This window comes from Ammospiza nelsoni, chromosome 3, assembly GCF_027579445.1.
Source record: "Ammospiza nelsoni isolate bAmmNel1 chromosome 3, bAmmNel1.pri, whole genome shotgun sequence".
NCBI classification, from domain to species: Eukaryota; Metazoa; Chordata; class Aves; order Passeriformes; family Passerellidae; genus Ammospiza; species Ammospiza nelsoni.
The window spans coordinates 72634916-72653563 of record NC_080635.1 but is presented as its reverse complement, the minus strand read 5'-3'; positions in this window follow the sequence as shown (position 1 = coordinate 72653563).

Sequence of the window (18648 nt, the reverse complement as noted above, 5' to 3'; positions counted from 1 at the left end):
AACAAAACTGAAACCCCAGGTACCTTCAGGAGAGGGTTCCTCTCCCAAGGAAACATCAGGACAAATGGCAGTCCTGAATGAATGTTTGCAGTAAAATTACACTTTTCTTACACTTACCACAATTATTTCAGGTATGTTAAAATAACACTGAGAAGACAGACATAACTCCTCAGTGTACAAATGTTTAACAAAAAGAAGTAACCTGACCTCAGCCTAAATATAGAATACACCCAAGGAGTGAGCAAAGAGGGATGCTGGGGATGCGAAACTGAGATAAAGAAAGACTTATTCACTTGCCTGAGGTAACCAGGATTAGAACTGAAGAGAAATTTCCCAGCTCTCACACCAATGTCTTAACCACAAAGTTAATGCTCTGCTGATCTCTATTTTATCCTTCATAACTTTTAAAAAATCCCATTCCTATCAGGCTTCATTTTCTCACTGCTTTGACGGAGTACAAGGGTGAACTACTGCAGGGTAGGCAGGTAGATGAATTGTATTTAAGTTAGACTACACTAGGAAAATATGTTTGTCCTTTAACAGTGAAAGATGCATTTTTCATTCAGGCAACTCAAAAACACAGTCTTTTTTGTTACATATTGAATGTACCTGAAAGTGAACATATTTCCTTATATACCTGTGCTCAGAGAAAGCAAAGCTAATTAATGGATCCAGCCAGTTCGTCCTATGCAGCTTGTTAGGAGCTTCCTCAGTTTCTCATAATTTCTTCTCTCATAATTTCCTCAAAATTGACAGAGACATTTGTCCCCACTGAGAACCGAGGCCAGACTAGAAATGCAGTTATTTTAAAGACAAGTTTACGCTGAGTTTTTCAAATGTAACAACACTAAAATATTATATACCCCTGAAATGCAAGGCTTTTCACTGCACATTACTATAAGAAATTTTGTCATAAACTGACAAGCAAATGTTTTATTAAACCTGTTGGAATTCATTGTTAAATAACAATGTTCAACATTTATATCCTTAAATCTCTGCACCTACACAAACCACCAAATCTTGCAACACAAGTGGATCAATTTTTCTTTCATTACTATTACTAAATCTGCTTTACAACATGCAGCACTGAGGCTCAATTTCCCACCTTCCATTTGCCAAAAGGTGCAGATTTATTGCATCATACAAAGTTCAAAAGACATGGATTTAACTTTAAACAGCCCTGACTTGCCATGCATGTGCTCCTATGCCATGTGTCAGCTCCTCTCTTCTCCTCTGATCCACCTCACCACTGATCAAGTCCACAAAACACTCAGCCCTGGGACCAGTGGAGACATTTGCTGTAAAGACAGGAATTTTTGCTTCTCCTTGCATATCCAGCATCCACAACTTGGTAAAGCTCAGATGTTTTTGCTGAGAACAGGATGTTATCACATCACATAAAATTTTGGGGAGTGTTTAGGGAGTGCATCATTTCTGTGAAGGTGATGCAAGACATGAATTTCAGGAAATACAGTCCCTAAGCCTGACCAAAAAAAAAAGAAAAAAATATTGCCAAGACCTGATATATCATTAATTATAATTATCAGTTGCCACATCATTTCATTCAATTCTCCTTTTGATCATGCCAGGAACAGAAGGAACTGCATTCTGTCAAGGCCTTGTGTCAAGAGAATGGAGAATATTATTTTGTATTCAAGCAGTTCACATTTCAGGGCACATGGGCTGAACCCTTAAGAGCAAAAATGATGGTGAATCACATACCATTTATGCACTCATGTTTTGGCCTGGGTTTTTTCCCAAAGCTAGCACACAGCATACCATTTCCCTGAACAGCTCTGGTGCTCACAGTTCTAAACATTTTTCTGCCCACTATACTACTTTTTCCTTTTCTGTTTCCTTTTGGTTTTTCCAGGTCCTTGGTGTTAATATTTTCCAGGGTGGCTTTGTATGTTCCCTGTTGTCCTTTCTGTGTTCTTCTATGCCCCTTTACACAAACAAATCTGGGATTTGCCTAGAACCAGATGATTGTTTGTAGTTATCTGAAACCTCAGCCAATTTCCTCCAAAGTGGTCTACATTTTGGCAGTGAGAAATCCATTCCAGGGAGTACTGGGCAGCATTGGTCTCACTGATCCTTCTGGTTTACAGGAGCTATTCTTGCATCTCTTAACGTCATTGTGGGCTTCAGATGTCCCAACAGTTGCTCAAACTCCATGATATATTTCAATTTAATACTTCAAAAAATAGTTCAAAGAAGATGCAGCTTGTCCACTTGGATTTGCTTTTGCAGTAAGTCCAGTGGGATCACTTTTGCTACACCTTGCAACTCAGCTGTGCATGGGAGACAGAGACAGAGGCTTTCTGTGACATTAAATCATTTGTGAGATCCCTGGCATGCTCAGCTACTGCTCCCTAAGACGCTCAGGCTCTGTGCAGCCTTCCTCTTCTGGGAACGAGAGAACTTCCAGAGCCCAGGAATGGTATGGATGTGTCCCAACCAACATTAGGTCTCAAGGAAAGTTAGTCTTGAGGATCTGGAGCTTTTGGGATAACTAGTATAGGTCTAGTTTGTTATTTATTCTCAGAAAGCAGAATATAAAACTCTCAGCAAATTTGGAAGCAAGGTAATGCAAAGGAATGAAGGTTCCTTTCTAGGCTGTCCCAATGTCTCTGCTCACATCTCTCCTCAAATTTTCATCTTGCTGCAAGAATTGTTGCTGCACTCTCTTCCTTCTCTTATTTCCAGACAGGGTCCTTGGCTGTTCTCTGGCAGCAACAGAGCTTCCACAGCTCACAGAGTGTGCTGGGGCAGAGGGCTGTTAGGAGCACTCTGTCAGAATCCTGACTTGCTCCAGCCTTCTCATTCTTCCTTGTTTTTTTCCAGAGTAGCAGCCATTTTAACCACAGCTTTAGCAGTGCCATTCTTTTCACCAGACAGCTTAATATGCACTGTAAAACCTTCTCTCGATTTTGCCGTATTTTGTAAACACCATAAAAATTCTCAATCACACAACAGTTCAGTTCTCTCCCAGGCCTCAGTATGGGCTTAGCTTTTCATGAACCACACAGGACACAGCATTAATGATGAGGCACCCAGAGGCCTCATCAGCGGAATGATTTACCCAAAACAGCCCCTTTTAACACTTAGAAGGGCCTTGGTGAGCAGAGCACTATCAAACCCTGATCATTTGCAATAAATGGTTTCACTGTGTAGTGAAACCTCACTAGTGTCCCCCTCCCCACCCAAGCTCTGAGCCACACTTTGCATTTCTTTTCCTTTGTTTTGTTCTCCTTTCTTTTTTTTTCCTATTATTTTTATTGAGATCTTTCTACTTTCAGGACTATCTAAATTCATGCTGTTCCAATCCCTAACACAGTATCACCGTTGTTGTTGTAATTGTTACTGACCTAGATCCTGCTCTACCTTGATACCTTGCACATCACAGACTTCAGAAAGTCAATGTCTGGCATAATCACCCAAGAAGTCATAAAACTTGTTTCCATCAATATTAAAAAAACCCAACATAACAAGAGGTCCCAGATAATGATTTATCCCAAGAGTAGACAGGTTTCCAAAGCAGATAAGAGGACTTGCCTTGTCTCTCAAAGGAAGCCTAGGATGACTAGGTCATAATTCATTGGCCAGTTTTTAGATACTTAAAAGTTAGATGAAATGAGCCACAGACCTGCTGCACAGGAGCCAGAATGACAGATTATGACACCATGGTGCTGGGTTCTGTCCAAAAATATTTTGGCTAGCCCAGAAGAGTCATCATTTTATCCTCTGAACTTCAGAGATTTTTTTTGCCTAAGGTTTTCAGTGTGCAGGAAAGTAGCTTCATTGGCATGCTTAAGTGGAAACAGTAAGGGAGGCTGGAAAATTGGGAAATTAATTAAGAGAGTTTCAGTGGGTAAAATAAAATAGGAAGCCAAATTTTAGGCAACTTCAAAAACTGTGGGATACTCACTGTATCCCAGAGCCACTGCCCTTAAAAGCAGGTGCCTGTATTGCTCCTGCTACATTGGGAACTGCCTTTTCCCATTGAAATGGTGCTTATCAGTACAATCCCTCCTGCTGCTGTTCCTCCTTCAGGCTTTGCAACAGTGACTGATGTCTCCTTAACTCAGTTTTCCCTCAGACAGAGTGTACTGTGAGTAGAAATACTAAGAGCAGAAGAAAGTAGGAGCAAGCAAAGAGAGGTGAAGGCAACAGATAGAGGAGCTGACTGAAAAGGGATCAAAATGTCAGTGATGAGCAAAGAGAGTAGCAATGTTAATTTTGAAATAATCAGAGGGAAAGCTTTTATTTTTTTGCCTAGATATTTATTGCAGTACAGAAATAAAGGGTCACAAAGCAACAGTGGGGTAAGAACTGCAAGATGTATTCTTTTACAAGGAAGCAAGAAGGAAAGATTACAAGGAGAGCCATGTACTGTGTGGACAAGCAATAAGAAGGGCAGGACAGCTGACAAAGCCAAAGGCAAGACAGTGGAGAAACTGCAGCTGTGGAGAGAAGGAAATAGAAAATATTACTACATCTCACTCCTTCAAGTCATGTACATCAAGAAAATGAGTGGCAGCATCTGCTATACCAACTTCAAGGATGTAGCCTGCACAAGATCCACCAAAGCCACTGTCTCCCATTCCTAACTGGGAGCCTGGCCAAATGGTTAAGGAATTAGACTGGGACTCGAGAAGACTCTCACTATCTTGCTTCTGGTCTCCTGGCAATCTGGGGAACATCCCCACCAGTAAAACAAGGATCAAAATATCCTCTGTCTATTCAAGATGTCTTTTCTCCTTTCTTCATACAGCACCTCACATCAGGGGACTGCCAGCTGAAAGAATGGCTCTCAGTAAAGTTCAAGTAATAATGATAATGTGCCTTAGGTGGAATTTTTTGAAGAAAAAAGGGCTTAATTGTACTGAGATTCCAAAAACTATGTATGCACAAAGGGCTTTTAAAAATAATTGTGTTTATTTTTAATCTTATTTGCCAGCCTTATCTTTCAAGAAGTCAGAGATAGCACCAATATAATCTGGCAAAAGCAACAGTAATTTAATGGAAAGAGTAGATAAAACGTCCAGATGCATGTCCAGCATGTAAATTGAAGGAATTGCCTTATTGTAGTGGCCAGATTTAGTGAAGAAGGTGCAAAATATCTCAGCGAGAAAATTGTTAAGACTTGGATAGTCTTCCTGCATGGCTAAGAAAATGCTAGAACACAGGAGGAAAAGATTGATATTATTCCAAAGTAATATAGTGACGCGGAGACTTGGGCTCATAAACACTCTGAACTAAGAATGACGTGAGCACCATAAACAAGTCTTTGTCCAGAGAGTGCTCACAAAGTTCGTAATACATATTCTAAATCAAGAGGTACATAAAAATAGACAATTCCACTGGGAGAGACAGATCAAGAGGTGCCTGTGGAGCCACCATAAATACAGCTGCTATGGGAGAGTCCACAAACAAAGCACCACCAGGCACAGTTCAAGACGAAGCACATTAAATGAAAGACTTAGGGAAAGAATCCAAAAGCAAGAGCCAACATATGGGTGCCGATATTTATTTCTTGTTCTGCTATCTGACCTTGGACAAGTTATTTTGGACTTAGATCTGAAAATTAATGACCAGTCTGTTCCCAAACTAACAAAGCCATTAGAAACATGCCTTGCCAACACTGTTGTTTCTTGCAGGCACGGAGAAGGTGCTTCTCATCCCAGGGCAGACCCTGCCAAAGTACTCTGTTATGAATGGAAAGGGTGGCATCTGTTCTCAAAGCTGTGTTTGCACTGCTTGTGAATCACACCATCACTATGGGAAGGCACCGGCTGATCACACTCAGATCTCATCTGCAGGAACAGCACTGAAATCCTGGAAGGGGACCAGGCTTCTACAAAATCCCTCTGCCAGGCTTCACTTCTGTCTCTCTGCACTCAGCTTGTGGATCTTGTATCCCAGCTCATGGACCCTTTAGAGGGCTTGCAGGTACCCAGGCTGTGTGCAGACAGCTGGCTGGAGCACCTTGGCTAAGTGTGCCTCTGTTCCCATGGAATGTTGCAAGACCTGGGTGTCCCTGAGGGTTCTTCCAGACTTTGATAGACCACATCCATCATAGCCCCCACAAAGACCTCCCTCCTGTTCATCTCTCAAAGTCATAGAATCATAGATTCATAGAATCAAAGAATCATAGAACAGTCTGGGTGGAAGACACCTTAAAGCTCATCTATTTCCAACCTCCCTGCCATGTGCAACGACACCTTCCACTAGACCAGGTTGCTCAAAGCTCCACCCAACCTGGCCTTGAACATTTCCAGTGATGGGGCATCCACAACTTCTCTGGGAAACCTGTGTGCCATCACTCTCACAGTAAAAAATTTCTTTCTAAATACAATCTAAACCTACTTTCTTTCAGTCTGAATCCATTCCCCTTGTCCTCTCATGCTCTTGCAAATTGTTTCTCTCCATTCTTCTTGTAGGTTTTCCCATCAAGCACTGAAGCCCCATGAGAAAACACATTACTAAGCATATTTAAGCTCCAGACATTTTCTGGACCAGATTCCTCCCCAACTCATATCAATTCTGCTGCAGTATAAGGCTATTGATTTTAGTGGTGGTATTGCTGATTTACACAAGGTTGAATAAGAGGAGAGCACTGGTGACCCCTGTAAGATGGGGATAATAATCTTTAGCAACAACCCAAGGGAAATGTGAAAGTTAATTAATTAGTATTGTAAATCTCTGTGAGATCCTAGCAGTCTATAAATGAATTCAAATGGTACCAGAGAGAGAGCATAAAATTTTTCTTCTTTCAAAAGTTTAAAAACACAGACAAGGAGGAACAAAGTAGAGAACAGATCCAAACATTCAAATTTTGAACAGTGTGTGCATTTCAAGCCCCATTCCAGTAAAAAGGTTTAAGACACATATAAGACATAAACTGTTTTCAATCCTGAAAGTAAGATTCCCTGACATTTTCTTTAAAAGAAAGTGCTGTCAATACAGCCCAAAGAAGTTCATAAAAGGGCCTGTTTTAAGTTTAGTCAATTAAAGAAGCGAGCAAAAGAACTTTAGACATCATTGACCCAGATATTCTATGGCATTCATATTCATAAAAGAACAGAATATGGACACCATGAATTGCAAGAAAAATTCCCAATACAGATGGTTAACTTGCCGTTCTGCCCTTCAGTAGTGCAGAAGTCGGAAGGTTGAGGGAGTCAAATGTAGAGGGCTATTCCCTGATCAAGGGAGGAAAGTGTGCTATTTAATAATAATGAGAAAGGGAAGAAGATTTTTTTAAAGCTGTTGGAGTGTCAGGATGATGCTCCAACAGAGCAATATTTCTGAAAGGCTGCATTCTTTAAGGACAATCAAGTCCACTTCTGACATCTTAGTAGGGCACCACAGTTCATTTGCACATCCAAATATTTAAATGGGTGCACACATGGATTGCAGTGAATCATTGGGATTAGCTACTCCTACAGATGTAAGGACAACAAGTGGAACAAGGCATTTTTTATGGTGTGCTACACACAAACAAATGGCACACAGACCAAAAGCTTAGGATGTGCTTTTCCCGAGAGAGACTGTGTTCATTTGTGCTCTGCAGTCTCATTCTCTCCACTGACTCTAAGAAAAGTACTGAGAGATTTGTTGAAAGACTTGAGTAGCCAAATTAGGTCCTTCTTAAGAGATTATGTTTGCATATACAACTCAAAAATATTAGAGGCCTAAAAAGGCTAGTATAATATGACCTGCTGCATTCCTTAGGTAGTGGTTGGGGGGGGTTGTATTGGATTTGGTTGATTTACTTGTTTTTTTGTTTCATATCACCTGCTGTCCACAAAGTCAGCACAAAGCCAGGTAACATTTAAATGCACCTGTATAAATTCAAAGCAATCATCTCTGGGGAATCAGCAGAGTTCTTCTTAATTTAAATGATTTCATGGTTTCCACCTGACTCAAGTAAATTTAAAGAAGCAAAAGAAAATGTTCATCTATTAGCCACCATCATCACCAAACCAGTAACTAAGTCAGAGGAGGCTGGTTGGAGCTCACCAATCCCATTGAGTCCCATAAAACTAATGTATTTTCTTAAATATGGTGACAAAAGACAGCTGCAGATGCAAATAAGAAAGTAGGACAAGTGTTAAGCATAACTTAATTTGCAACATCATGTTGATAAGCCAACACTTTTGCTGCTGGTTTTCAATGTTTTTCCCTCTAAAGAGTCCTGTAGCTGCCTTTACCCTGGCATTCCATAACTGCCTATTTGTAGCTGGGCTCTGTGACTACAACTGCACATACAAGGGCACTTCTTCCACAATCATCTCTCTGTCCTGTAATCAATAGCTTCCTTCACAGGTCGCCTGGTCACTGATCATGCTCCCTTATGTATATGCAAAACCTTTGTGGATGAACCTTTGCAATAATTACTGTGTTGTAAAGAACCATTTTTGGATAAATGGTACTCAGCAGGGTTAAAAAACACCCCAAGCAGCAGCTGACATCATCAGCATCATTCAGCTCTCACCTGTGCTCAGTGTGCTATACCAGGTATAACCCAGGAGAAAAACCAAGCAAACCATGTGATAGCTGAAGATGTCTTTTGCAAATGCTTTGAAACAAATAAACCCAGAATATTTTTTAGAACCCACAAAAAGTGCATTATTTATTAGCACTGATTCCCTCAGCCAGAGATTACACCTGGATCTTAACCCCCAATTCCCTATGATCTCTGTGTTTATTCTTCCTTGAGAATGAAATGCTTTTGCAAAGCAGAATAAGGAAGATTTTCTGATGTTGGTCTGTACATGGACCAGGCTGGGCTCTAGGGTGTGAGTCAGGCAACCTTCCCCCTGCTCCCTACTTGGTCATCTTTATGGTCTATCTAGAAAGAAAAACATCTCTTCTTAAGCACAATGTCTAACAGGACTGGAAAGCAAAACCAGGGTTTAATATAATGTACCTGTGACAAATAGTTTATTTCATTTCCAGGGGACTCTGATCTTCACAATGACAGGCAAGGGAAACTGATGAACTAAAATAAAAGTGGGATAACAGATACAAAACTGTTGCAGACTTAGCTTAAAAGCAATATATTGTCCTAGGCTAAGGCAGGTCCTTCTTATTTAACACTGCTCTGGGAGCAGAGGAAGTGTATCTATACAGGATGTCAAATACTGCTTTGTCTCCTTACATGAGTTGACTTTAATCATCAGAAATCTGTGAAGGTCCAGATTCTGAAAATTTCTGTAGTGGTTCTTAGTGCCTCAGTTTCCTCATCTGTTTTCTGTTAGCACATTATTGTTTTGTATACAGCAATAGTGTTTAGAGAAACAGTGCCTAGAGGCCAGCCAGCTCAGCATTCCATGGTGCCTTGGTAAGATATGGAAAATTACAGTCTCTGCAGCAGACATATAACAATGTAATTGTTTATCTTCATTATAGGCCTCTCATTGAGCCTAATGCTTCTCAAGTGCTTAGAAAGCCTGCAGTGAAAGGTGGGTTGTAAATGCAAGTGGTACCACAGATAATAGATTACTGTGATTGAGGTAAAATCACAAACAAATATAACGTGTGGTGCATTAAAAGTAAAGAAAAAGCCAAGGATTTAGTAATCAGCTATTATCAAACTAAAGAAAAATATCTCTCTTTCCAAGGAGTCTGGCTACAAAGTGATGGGTGGACTTCAGTTCAAAAGTTCAATTATACAATTTCAGATTCAAAGGAAACTTCAACTCAGCTATTGCCTGGTGATACGATTACTGAAACCTTGAAGGAAGGAAATTGAGTTTGAGCTGAGTGTAGGAGCAGTAATTTACCAGGTGGAGTAGTCAGAAAACATTAACCCTGTAAATGCCATTGGCAAAGCAGAGTTGATTAATGCACCAATGTCTTATTTCTGAAGGCAACAGTCAATTTCTAACTCATAACACAGAAAAAGTATGTTTTCAACTTAAGGAATTAAGTTCTGTCCAAAGCCTAAGGAAAATTTCTCTATCTTGAATATCTGATAGAAGAATTACTGTCCCAATCTAGTCAGAAGTCCGTCTAATCCTGGCTTCCCAATAGCAGTAAACAGCATCACCAATTTTGGAAGAAGAAAAATAAATCTTTTAATAGTTTTGCTGTTATAACTTGCCCCAGTAAATCCCCTTCTTATATAGGTCATAAATCAATTTATGCCCTAAGTTACCAAGCTGTTGGCATTGTCAAAGTCTTTTTTTACTGTTGTGGTTGGGAGCTAAAATTCAATTTTTGCTATGATACTCATGGGTAGTCTTCCTGTCCACCTTGCTAACATCAAACCTTGACATTTAAGTGTCTGCCTTCATGTAAGCACATGATTAAAACTGATTTCATTTTGCATTTGCATGGCAAATTTCCACTTGCAATGCTAAAAGTATCTACATTGGCATTGATTTCACCTTCTATCCAAGCTGGAGCAGAGCAATGATTGCAATAATCTACTTCAACATCCCACTTAAAACACTGTATATCGGTTTAATTCACCAGCTGAGCATCTGATCCAATATCTCATACCTGAGCCAAGGATTTGCTTCCATCCAGTCATGGACATAAAAGCTTCTTATCCCCCACATTAAAAAGCCAGTAGGTTTAGTTTGGACCCAAGGAAGAAATCTTCTGTGCTGAGGGTGGTGAGACACTGGCACAGGCTGCCCAGAGAAACTGAAACACTTCCCTGGAAGTGTTTAAAGCCAGGATGGATGGGGCTCTGAGCAACCTGGTCTAGTAGAACAGGTCCCTGTCCATAGCAGGAGGGTTTAACTACATTTTTTCAAAAAGATTGCTTTCAACCCAAAGAATTTTATTATTACATTTCTGATTATTATTCAATATTCCATTCATTATGTGAAACTCTGGTTTACAGTATTTTATTCTTGAATACTAGCTGTCCAGCCACAGTAGGGGAGGACAACTGACATAAGATGAGCCTAAATTTTCTTACTCAATTGGTGTCCTATGCAAGTGATAAAATTCTATGCTCAAGTCCAACTTTGAAGTCTCTCCACAGTAGTTTGTAAAAAGGACATTTCAGAATTGATTCTGAATCACAGATTGAGAGGCACCTCAACAAACATCTGATTCAACATTTCTTGGGAAAATCATGGTCTAGACAAGATGGCCCAGCCATCCAACCAAATCTTGAAAGTATCCAGTGTTGGGATAAAATCCTGATTTTTTTCCTCACTTGATCTACAAGAGTCCCCTTTGTCAGGAGAAGCAGCTGGAAAACAGTCAGGACATACTATGGTCTCTCAGTATGTGACTGTGTCCTGGTCACATAACCAAATCATGATGCTATTTACTGCAATCAGGGAAGCCCAAGCAGATCTTGGAATGCCCAGCCCCTGGGACACGCAGATTTAAACATCTTGTGCTACTGCAGGCGTTTCAGGGGTCCACCTGCCAGCCCAGAATCTGCAGGTTCCCTGTGGATTGCAGCACATCTGCCAGCCTGTGCAGGAGCTGTGGATGCTGTGAGAGGTCTCAGAAAGCACCTCATGCAAGGCCACCAGCTCTGTAGGTCAGGATTCGAACACAATGTGTGAACAAACCGTAAAGGGCAGCAGACCTGACCCACCGCTGACCAAACGCGCTTTCTTCAGCATTGAGATTTAGCTCTCCCAAAATGAAGAGATAAGGCTCAGCACATCCTGTGGGAATTAACTGTATGACCCCTTGAAGATGACAGCCTGGGGCAGTGACCACACCTTTGATGCCAGAGCAACTGTCAATGCAAATAAATCCCAAACTGTTGGCGAACATGGAACTCAAGGAGAAAAGCTCTTAATCTCACTAGACAGCTGGGATAAACATTTATAAAGGAAACTTTTTCAAAAGGCTAGGCAGATTATAAAGGCACCAGGAGTCACTGAAATCTTGTTAAACATTGTTCACTACATTACTTTAGATTTTAGTTTGAACTTACACTGTCAGATAAATTCCATTTATCTCCTGAATGCTTTTCTCACTGTGTTTGTTGCTAAGAATTCACACCTTCACTGAAGATTTACATTTCGTCCTTGATCAAGACAAAGATAATGTTCAGCTTCAATCATTCTAAGGCACCTTTCTGGGTTTTTTTCACTTTTCTGGGTCAGTGTTTCTTGGTGTGACACTGAAAATACAGGCTGTGGTGTTCAACCCTTAGTGTAGGAGAGAAGAATGTTCTTACAGGAAAGGGACTGAATGAGTCCCCAAAGAGAAAAACTCTCTTAAACAATTCCATAGACTTCCAGCCTGACCTTGGGAAAACTACATTACTCTCCTTGTGGATTTATAAAATAAGGAAATAAATGCTTTTTCTTCCCCTTCTGCTGACCTTGCCTTTTCCTACATAAAAGGCCAACCACAATGGGAACAAATTTTAGTCAAGGCTCCTAATCATTCTTTCAATACAGCCTATCATGAATTATCAACATCGTGGTAAATTTGGTGATTTAACCAATGCAATAGCTCCACTATAATACAGAAACATAAATACCTAAATGATATTTTTGGAAGAGCTGTAGAAGAATTCCCTTGAGCACTCCCACACTTCCATTTGCTATCCTATCTCACTTGTCATTAATTACAAACTAATGAATGCCATTTTCTGTTCTGCATTGATACTTTACTTTCTCCTCCTGTGGGGCCATCAACCAGCACTGAAGGACGTGTGCAGACTGACAGCATTTATCTATGCCATCTCACAAAGCTCAGCTTTTCAGATAAAACAAGACTTTATTACAAAATAACCCCTCTTTCCAAAAACCAATTTCACTGATAATCCTTTCAGTTAGGTGCAGTCTGTACTAGAAATTAATTTTACCCATACTCTTACTTAGATGATGATAAGGATGACCACATGCCCTGTGACATTTACCACAGCCCCCTGTACATTTTCCTGACGTGCTAATACCATCTTTTCACCCAAACTATCCTTAAGTAAGTTTGGTTTCCCGCATATTTTACCTCCTTGGCCATACAGAGAAGATTATTTTGCTCCAAATTCTTTGTTATAAATTATGTTTGAGGCAATGGAGTGATTTATACCAATAAATCTTGACCATTATCTCTATGCACTTAATGACTGTCTACAATAATTACCTGTGATATTAAATCTATACTTTTAAATTGTTACACTAGTTGCTTGCATGGTTTTGGCTTGAACTCACAACTCATTAACTCATGAGCATAGTGAAGATATTAACAGCAATCAGGAGCTACTCCTGGAAAGCTGTTTGGACAGGGTGATCTTATTTTGGGTGGTTACAAGTCTGATAGTGCAACCATGGTCTGTTCTCCTCTGCTTGACTGCCAAGTCACGGAATAGTGCTGGGTGCATTTAACAGCATACATAACCACCTGAAAGCATCAAGGGAGGAGCTGAGAGTGTGGCTGAAAAGGCAAAATTATCTAATTGCCTCTAAAACACACTGTGGATGGGCTACAGACCTGCAGACTATATGCTCTCTTAGCTGATGATAGAGTAAAAATTATTTTATGTCACCTGGGAGATGGATGGGGATATGAGCTATCTCAAGTGCAATCTAAAATAGACTTAGGACTGCCTGGACTAGCCAGGGCTCCTTGTAAGCTGGTCAGAAGCCCCATAACTTCATGGACTCTGTCCCTGAGAACCAACCTTTGGACAGACAGAAGCATAAGCACCTCCTGTTCCTACGCCAGAATTCCTCATTGCCCATTTTGTGTAAAAGATGCCAAGTGGTTTCTGGGGCTCAGACCACAGACTTTTCCCTAATGCCAAAATGGAGAAGGAAATTTTTAGAAAAGTTAGAAAGCTTTTCTGTGGCTAAAAGAAAAGGAAAAAAAAGGAAAAAAAAAAAAAAAGAAAAGAAAAATATCACAGAACCTAAAAGTGATCAAAAACTCAGTGTCATAACTTCTCTTCCCACCAATAGACATATTGAAGTTATTGTTAAAAGCATTAATTAATCACACAACTTCAAAATCTGTGTCAGTAATAAAATAAATACGGACAGTACAGCCTGACTCTTCCTGAATATTGGATGTGTTATTACAGTAATTAAGGTGAATAGTGATTACCTGTCTTGCTTGTTGATATTTTCTTGGGAAGATAACTATAGCTATACTAAATGACATTCTAAACATATGTTTGGAGCATCATTCACTAATACATTAACCTCTTTTATATGGCAAGAATAAGCCACCCATTTTAAGTTCTAATGTGCAATATAAAATTTGAGCTTCAAGGAACAGTGATGGGAAGTAAACTGTCTGCAAACTACAGAGTGAAAATCAGTTCAATCATGTTGTTTATCACTCTGATAAAGTGTAAGATCATTGTTTACCCAAATTCTGAACTATGGGTCTTCTTTGTAAAATACAGCATATTGATAGAAGTGAGTTAGACACAGACAGGCTGTGTTTGGCTAGTATCTGGCAGTGCAAAGGATCAGAGAAAATAAAATAAAATTACAGCAGTTTACTTTTCCCCTAGGAGAGAAGGTAAGAGGAAAATTACTGTATTGGAATTAATTTGAACAAAAAGGGACTTTATTTTCAAAGCAGAGAATGGATGTTCCAATTAATTATTCCAAATTACTCTAGTCCAGCATATTTTGCCATATTCAAGATGCACTACAGAAACTGGCAATATTTGGCATTTCCCATGATTAGCCCCTGCGTCAAGATATCAGCTTCACCCCCAGTCCCCTCTCCTCCTCCCAGACTACATTGTCCTCTCCCTGCTCCTGCAGTACCTGTGTTGTCATCACCAACAGCGACCAAACCTCAGCTGCTTCTCCAAGTGACTTTGTCTCCCACTTCCCATCAAAAGACAGCACTGAACATAGGGTAATTCTTGATATGCCTAGAAAGATTTCCCATCTCAAATTCCTCAGTAGCACTGTTCCACATTCTTATATATTCACTTCTTTCCACTACAAAGGAGTCTGCACTCCATTCTTGCAGGAAGAGATGGATTAGATTAGACTGAGTTTATTAACTGCTTTTTTATCCTTTGGGAAACAAGACATTATAAAAACACGGGGTTTTGTATTATCATTAAAGTGATGAACCAAATTATCATTAAAATGTAGAAATTGGGAATGGACAACCAGAGTTTTTTCTATTAGAAAAACCCACATTTTATGGAAGTTGATCTTGAGCCAGTTTTCAAATGTGCAGCCTCAAATGTACAGAATTCATCGATGAGCTCTAAAGATGACACTGCCTGGATTATACCAGCACAGCAAAACCACAAAGGACCAACTGCCTTCCGAGCTGGGAGCAGCACTTAGGTGATATCAAACTTTTATAAGACAGGGAAGTAGGATCCCAGCACATGAATGCTAAATAGCTGAGGAGCCAGAGTAGAGTGCTGAGGAACATCACAGTTTATCCCACCAGGCTGAAACAGAGCACTATCTAACAAGACTAAACACAAAGAGAAAGGGTTTAAAGCATTCAAGTTGAGTAGTGGAAAACCCTGTTTATACCTCAAGTTTCACTGTGATCTTGAGAGGCCACAATAATTTGAACTGTTAGAAAGAGGAAAAGACAGCAGTCTGTGTCATGATACAGAGAGCAGAGTATTTCAGAGTCCCTTGGAGCAGCCTCTGGAGAGTGAGTGAGGACATTGCACAGCCCAGGGGAGGAGGGTGATAGCACACAACATCAATGGAACCATGAAGGGATAGATTCTTCACATGCAGAAGGGAGGGATAAAAGCACGGATCATATCAGGTACTCCTAAACAGATGTAAGACAAGGGAGAGGAGGAGGACTGTGTTATTCCGGTAGAGAGTGAAAACAAAACAGGATCTTGTATAAATAATAATACCTAGGAGGGTCAAACTCATCATTAAAGGACTTCCTTGGAACTCAGTCTATACATGACTTTGGGCTCAGATCCACAGGACAACATGGGCACCTTGTTTCTGTCGACTTAAAGAGACGGCAATATCTTCAAAAGACCAGACATAAATAATCTTTCTTAACATCATGTCTCCATCTGAAAATCAGCGATAGCAGCACTCTGCGAGGATTTTAAGAAGAGAAACCCATGAAGTGTTTGCTTACACCAGGAGCAATGAACACATGAGCAATGAAGGTAAGGTAAACAATCAGACACTAATAACTTGTGTCTTACTAGTTTGTAAATATTACAGACATTGAATCCCATTCATTCCTGGTACAATGTCATTAATGAGGTCACATTCTGCATTGTCTGTCTTTATCTTTCTAATGATCCCTATGGAAAATTGAGGCAGAGAAAATGAGAAGCTTCATTGTGCTTAATATCCAAAGTGACAAGCCTTTGTAAGTGGTGAAATGAGATTCTTCTACACAGGTATAGTGATGAGGCTTGAAAGAAGCCTGTTGCTGGATTAAACAGGGTAATTGCAGTACAATTAGGTACAAGCACTTAACTCCTCTCTTCCAAATTCTCAATTATAGTAATAAAAATGCTTTTGTTTTGTCTTTTGTGCTTCATGGCTTACAAATGCTCCTGTCTTCTGCAGCTGAAGAGAAAAAAAAAGGAGAGAGAGAGAGAAAGAAAGAGCTTTGACACATATCCAATGCAAGTGGTACAGTGTTCCTCATGATACATTACAGCAATGCTTAAACCCTGACAGCACCAGTGTAACAGCACAGCTAAGTCTATCACAGTTCTTTCCTGCCTTCTGAAAAGAGCTTTGGATAAAATGCAAAGTAGCACTCTTAAAAAACCTTCCAGTGGTTTTCAGAATTATTTTTTGAACTCATCTAGTAAATCATCTTCACTTGCAGAGCTCATGGGAGACAACCCACAAACTGAAAACAGGATCCTTGTGATTCAGTCAGCCTTGTGAGCATCATTCCTAACAGCAGGCAAAGGACTCCTGATTCCTGCATACATCTCCATTATTGGCAAATATTCTCTAAGTCACATCAGTGAAAAAAGATGCCCAAGATGAAGAAAGCTGATGTAGCTTCTTCATTACCTGCATCTCTTTTCCCACAGAATTTGAAGGACACTTACATCACTTAACACTGTTTCATTGGTGGATGGCTTTAACTTTTAAAAAAAAATTTAATTAGGCCAAAAAAATACTCACTGGTGAAAAACAGCTATGTTTATATTTCTTTGCATGTAGATCTGGGTATTTACATAAAAAAGGAATTGCCGGGCCCTAACCAAATTTTACTTTGATTTTGACCTGACCATTGCCCCATTCACAAGTGCCCAGCTCCAGTTCATATCCTCAGCTTTCTTCCACCTCCCTTTTCTGCTTTACAAGGCAGACCTATCTAGAAATCTGCTGTTCGGTGGTTCTATTTGATTTTATTGGGTTTTTCAACATTGCACAATATTTTTCACATTGCACACTCCTTCTAGGCTTCTTTTTCACACCTTTCTAGTATCCAAAAAGGCACAAGAGCATTCAAATATGCCCCACAGGACATGGGGTATGTAAAGGAGTACAAAGCAGAACAGAATCTTTAGGACCTGTAACAGAACAGCATTTTGGAAGTGTCCACAATTTCCAGTGTGGAAAGAGAAGAAGGTAGTGTTTGGTTTCAGACCATAAACAGGATGGTGGGATATTATCACCCTGCCACTTTCCCATCAGGTTAGTATTCAGGAAGCCCCAGGTATTTTTGTCCCATAATTTCAATCTCTTAGATGCTTGGGGAGGCTGTAATTCATGGTAAAGCAGATGTGCTTTACTGCCTCAATCATGCCTGCCCCATGTTTTGAGCTTTACTAAGCCCATGGCTCCTAACCAGACCAGCTCCACATGTATGGCCATTCAAGAGATGTTTGGATACCTGTTCAGCTGTCAAAACCAAAATAGATTCTCAGCATTTCAAAAAGTATTACCTCTTCTCAAGTGTTCTAGCAAAGGAAAAACCTTTCCTATAAATGTTTTCGGTGATGCTGTGGCCAAGCAGAGTAGATGCTCAGAATCAGAAAAACGTGCATGCATCTTGGGCTCTGACTACTGAAAACTCGGTCTTGAAAAGCATTTAGGTATTCACTTCATTTTATTCCTATGAGTAGCTTCAATGACATTAATAAGCATGGGGCTTAAATAATAACTTGGATAAGTGCTCCAAGTTACAGAAAATAAAGTAAGAAAAAAGAGAAGAAAAAAGGAAAGAAAAACAATGCAAAGATTAGCTGATTTTTAAATTATTGTTATCATTTCACTGAAAATTTTCTTTTGTTTATCATTATGCTAAAATCTATGCATAAGTATGTATGCCTGAAGTTTTGTTAACACACATTAATCCCACATTTTATTACTGTGTACATTTCAGATAAGGAGGGAAAAAGATTCCTTGACCCAAGAAAAAGTTGATTCTGCATAACATTTATGTAAAGTTACATCATATCTTCTAGATGTGTTGCAAGAGAACAAAAGATTGTAATTAATTTTAAAGTCATCTCAAAAATGTCCAATTTACTCTAAGGGAGTCACTTCTAAGCTTCTGCTGCTTGTCACCTTCCAGTCATTTCCTACATTTGATCTTGCCTGCCCACTTTTATGGACAACCTGGAATAACTTCCTGGTCAGCCAGCACTGTAGGCTTTTTCAGTAGCCCGTGACAAATCTCCACTCTCATTTAAAATGCCTGAAGAGTTAAAACTCCAGTTGCAGTTTCAGAGGGACCCAGAAATTTCCCTAAGCGAGTACAGAC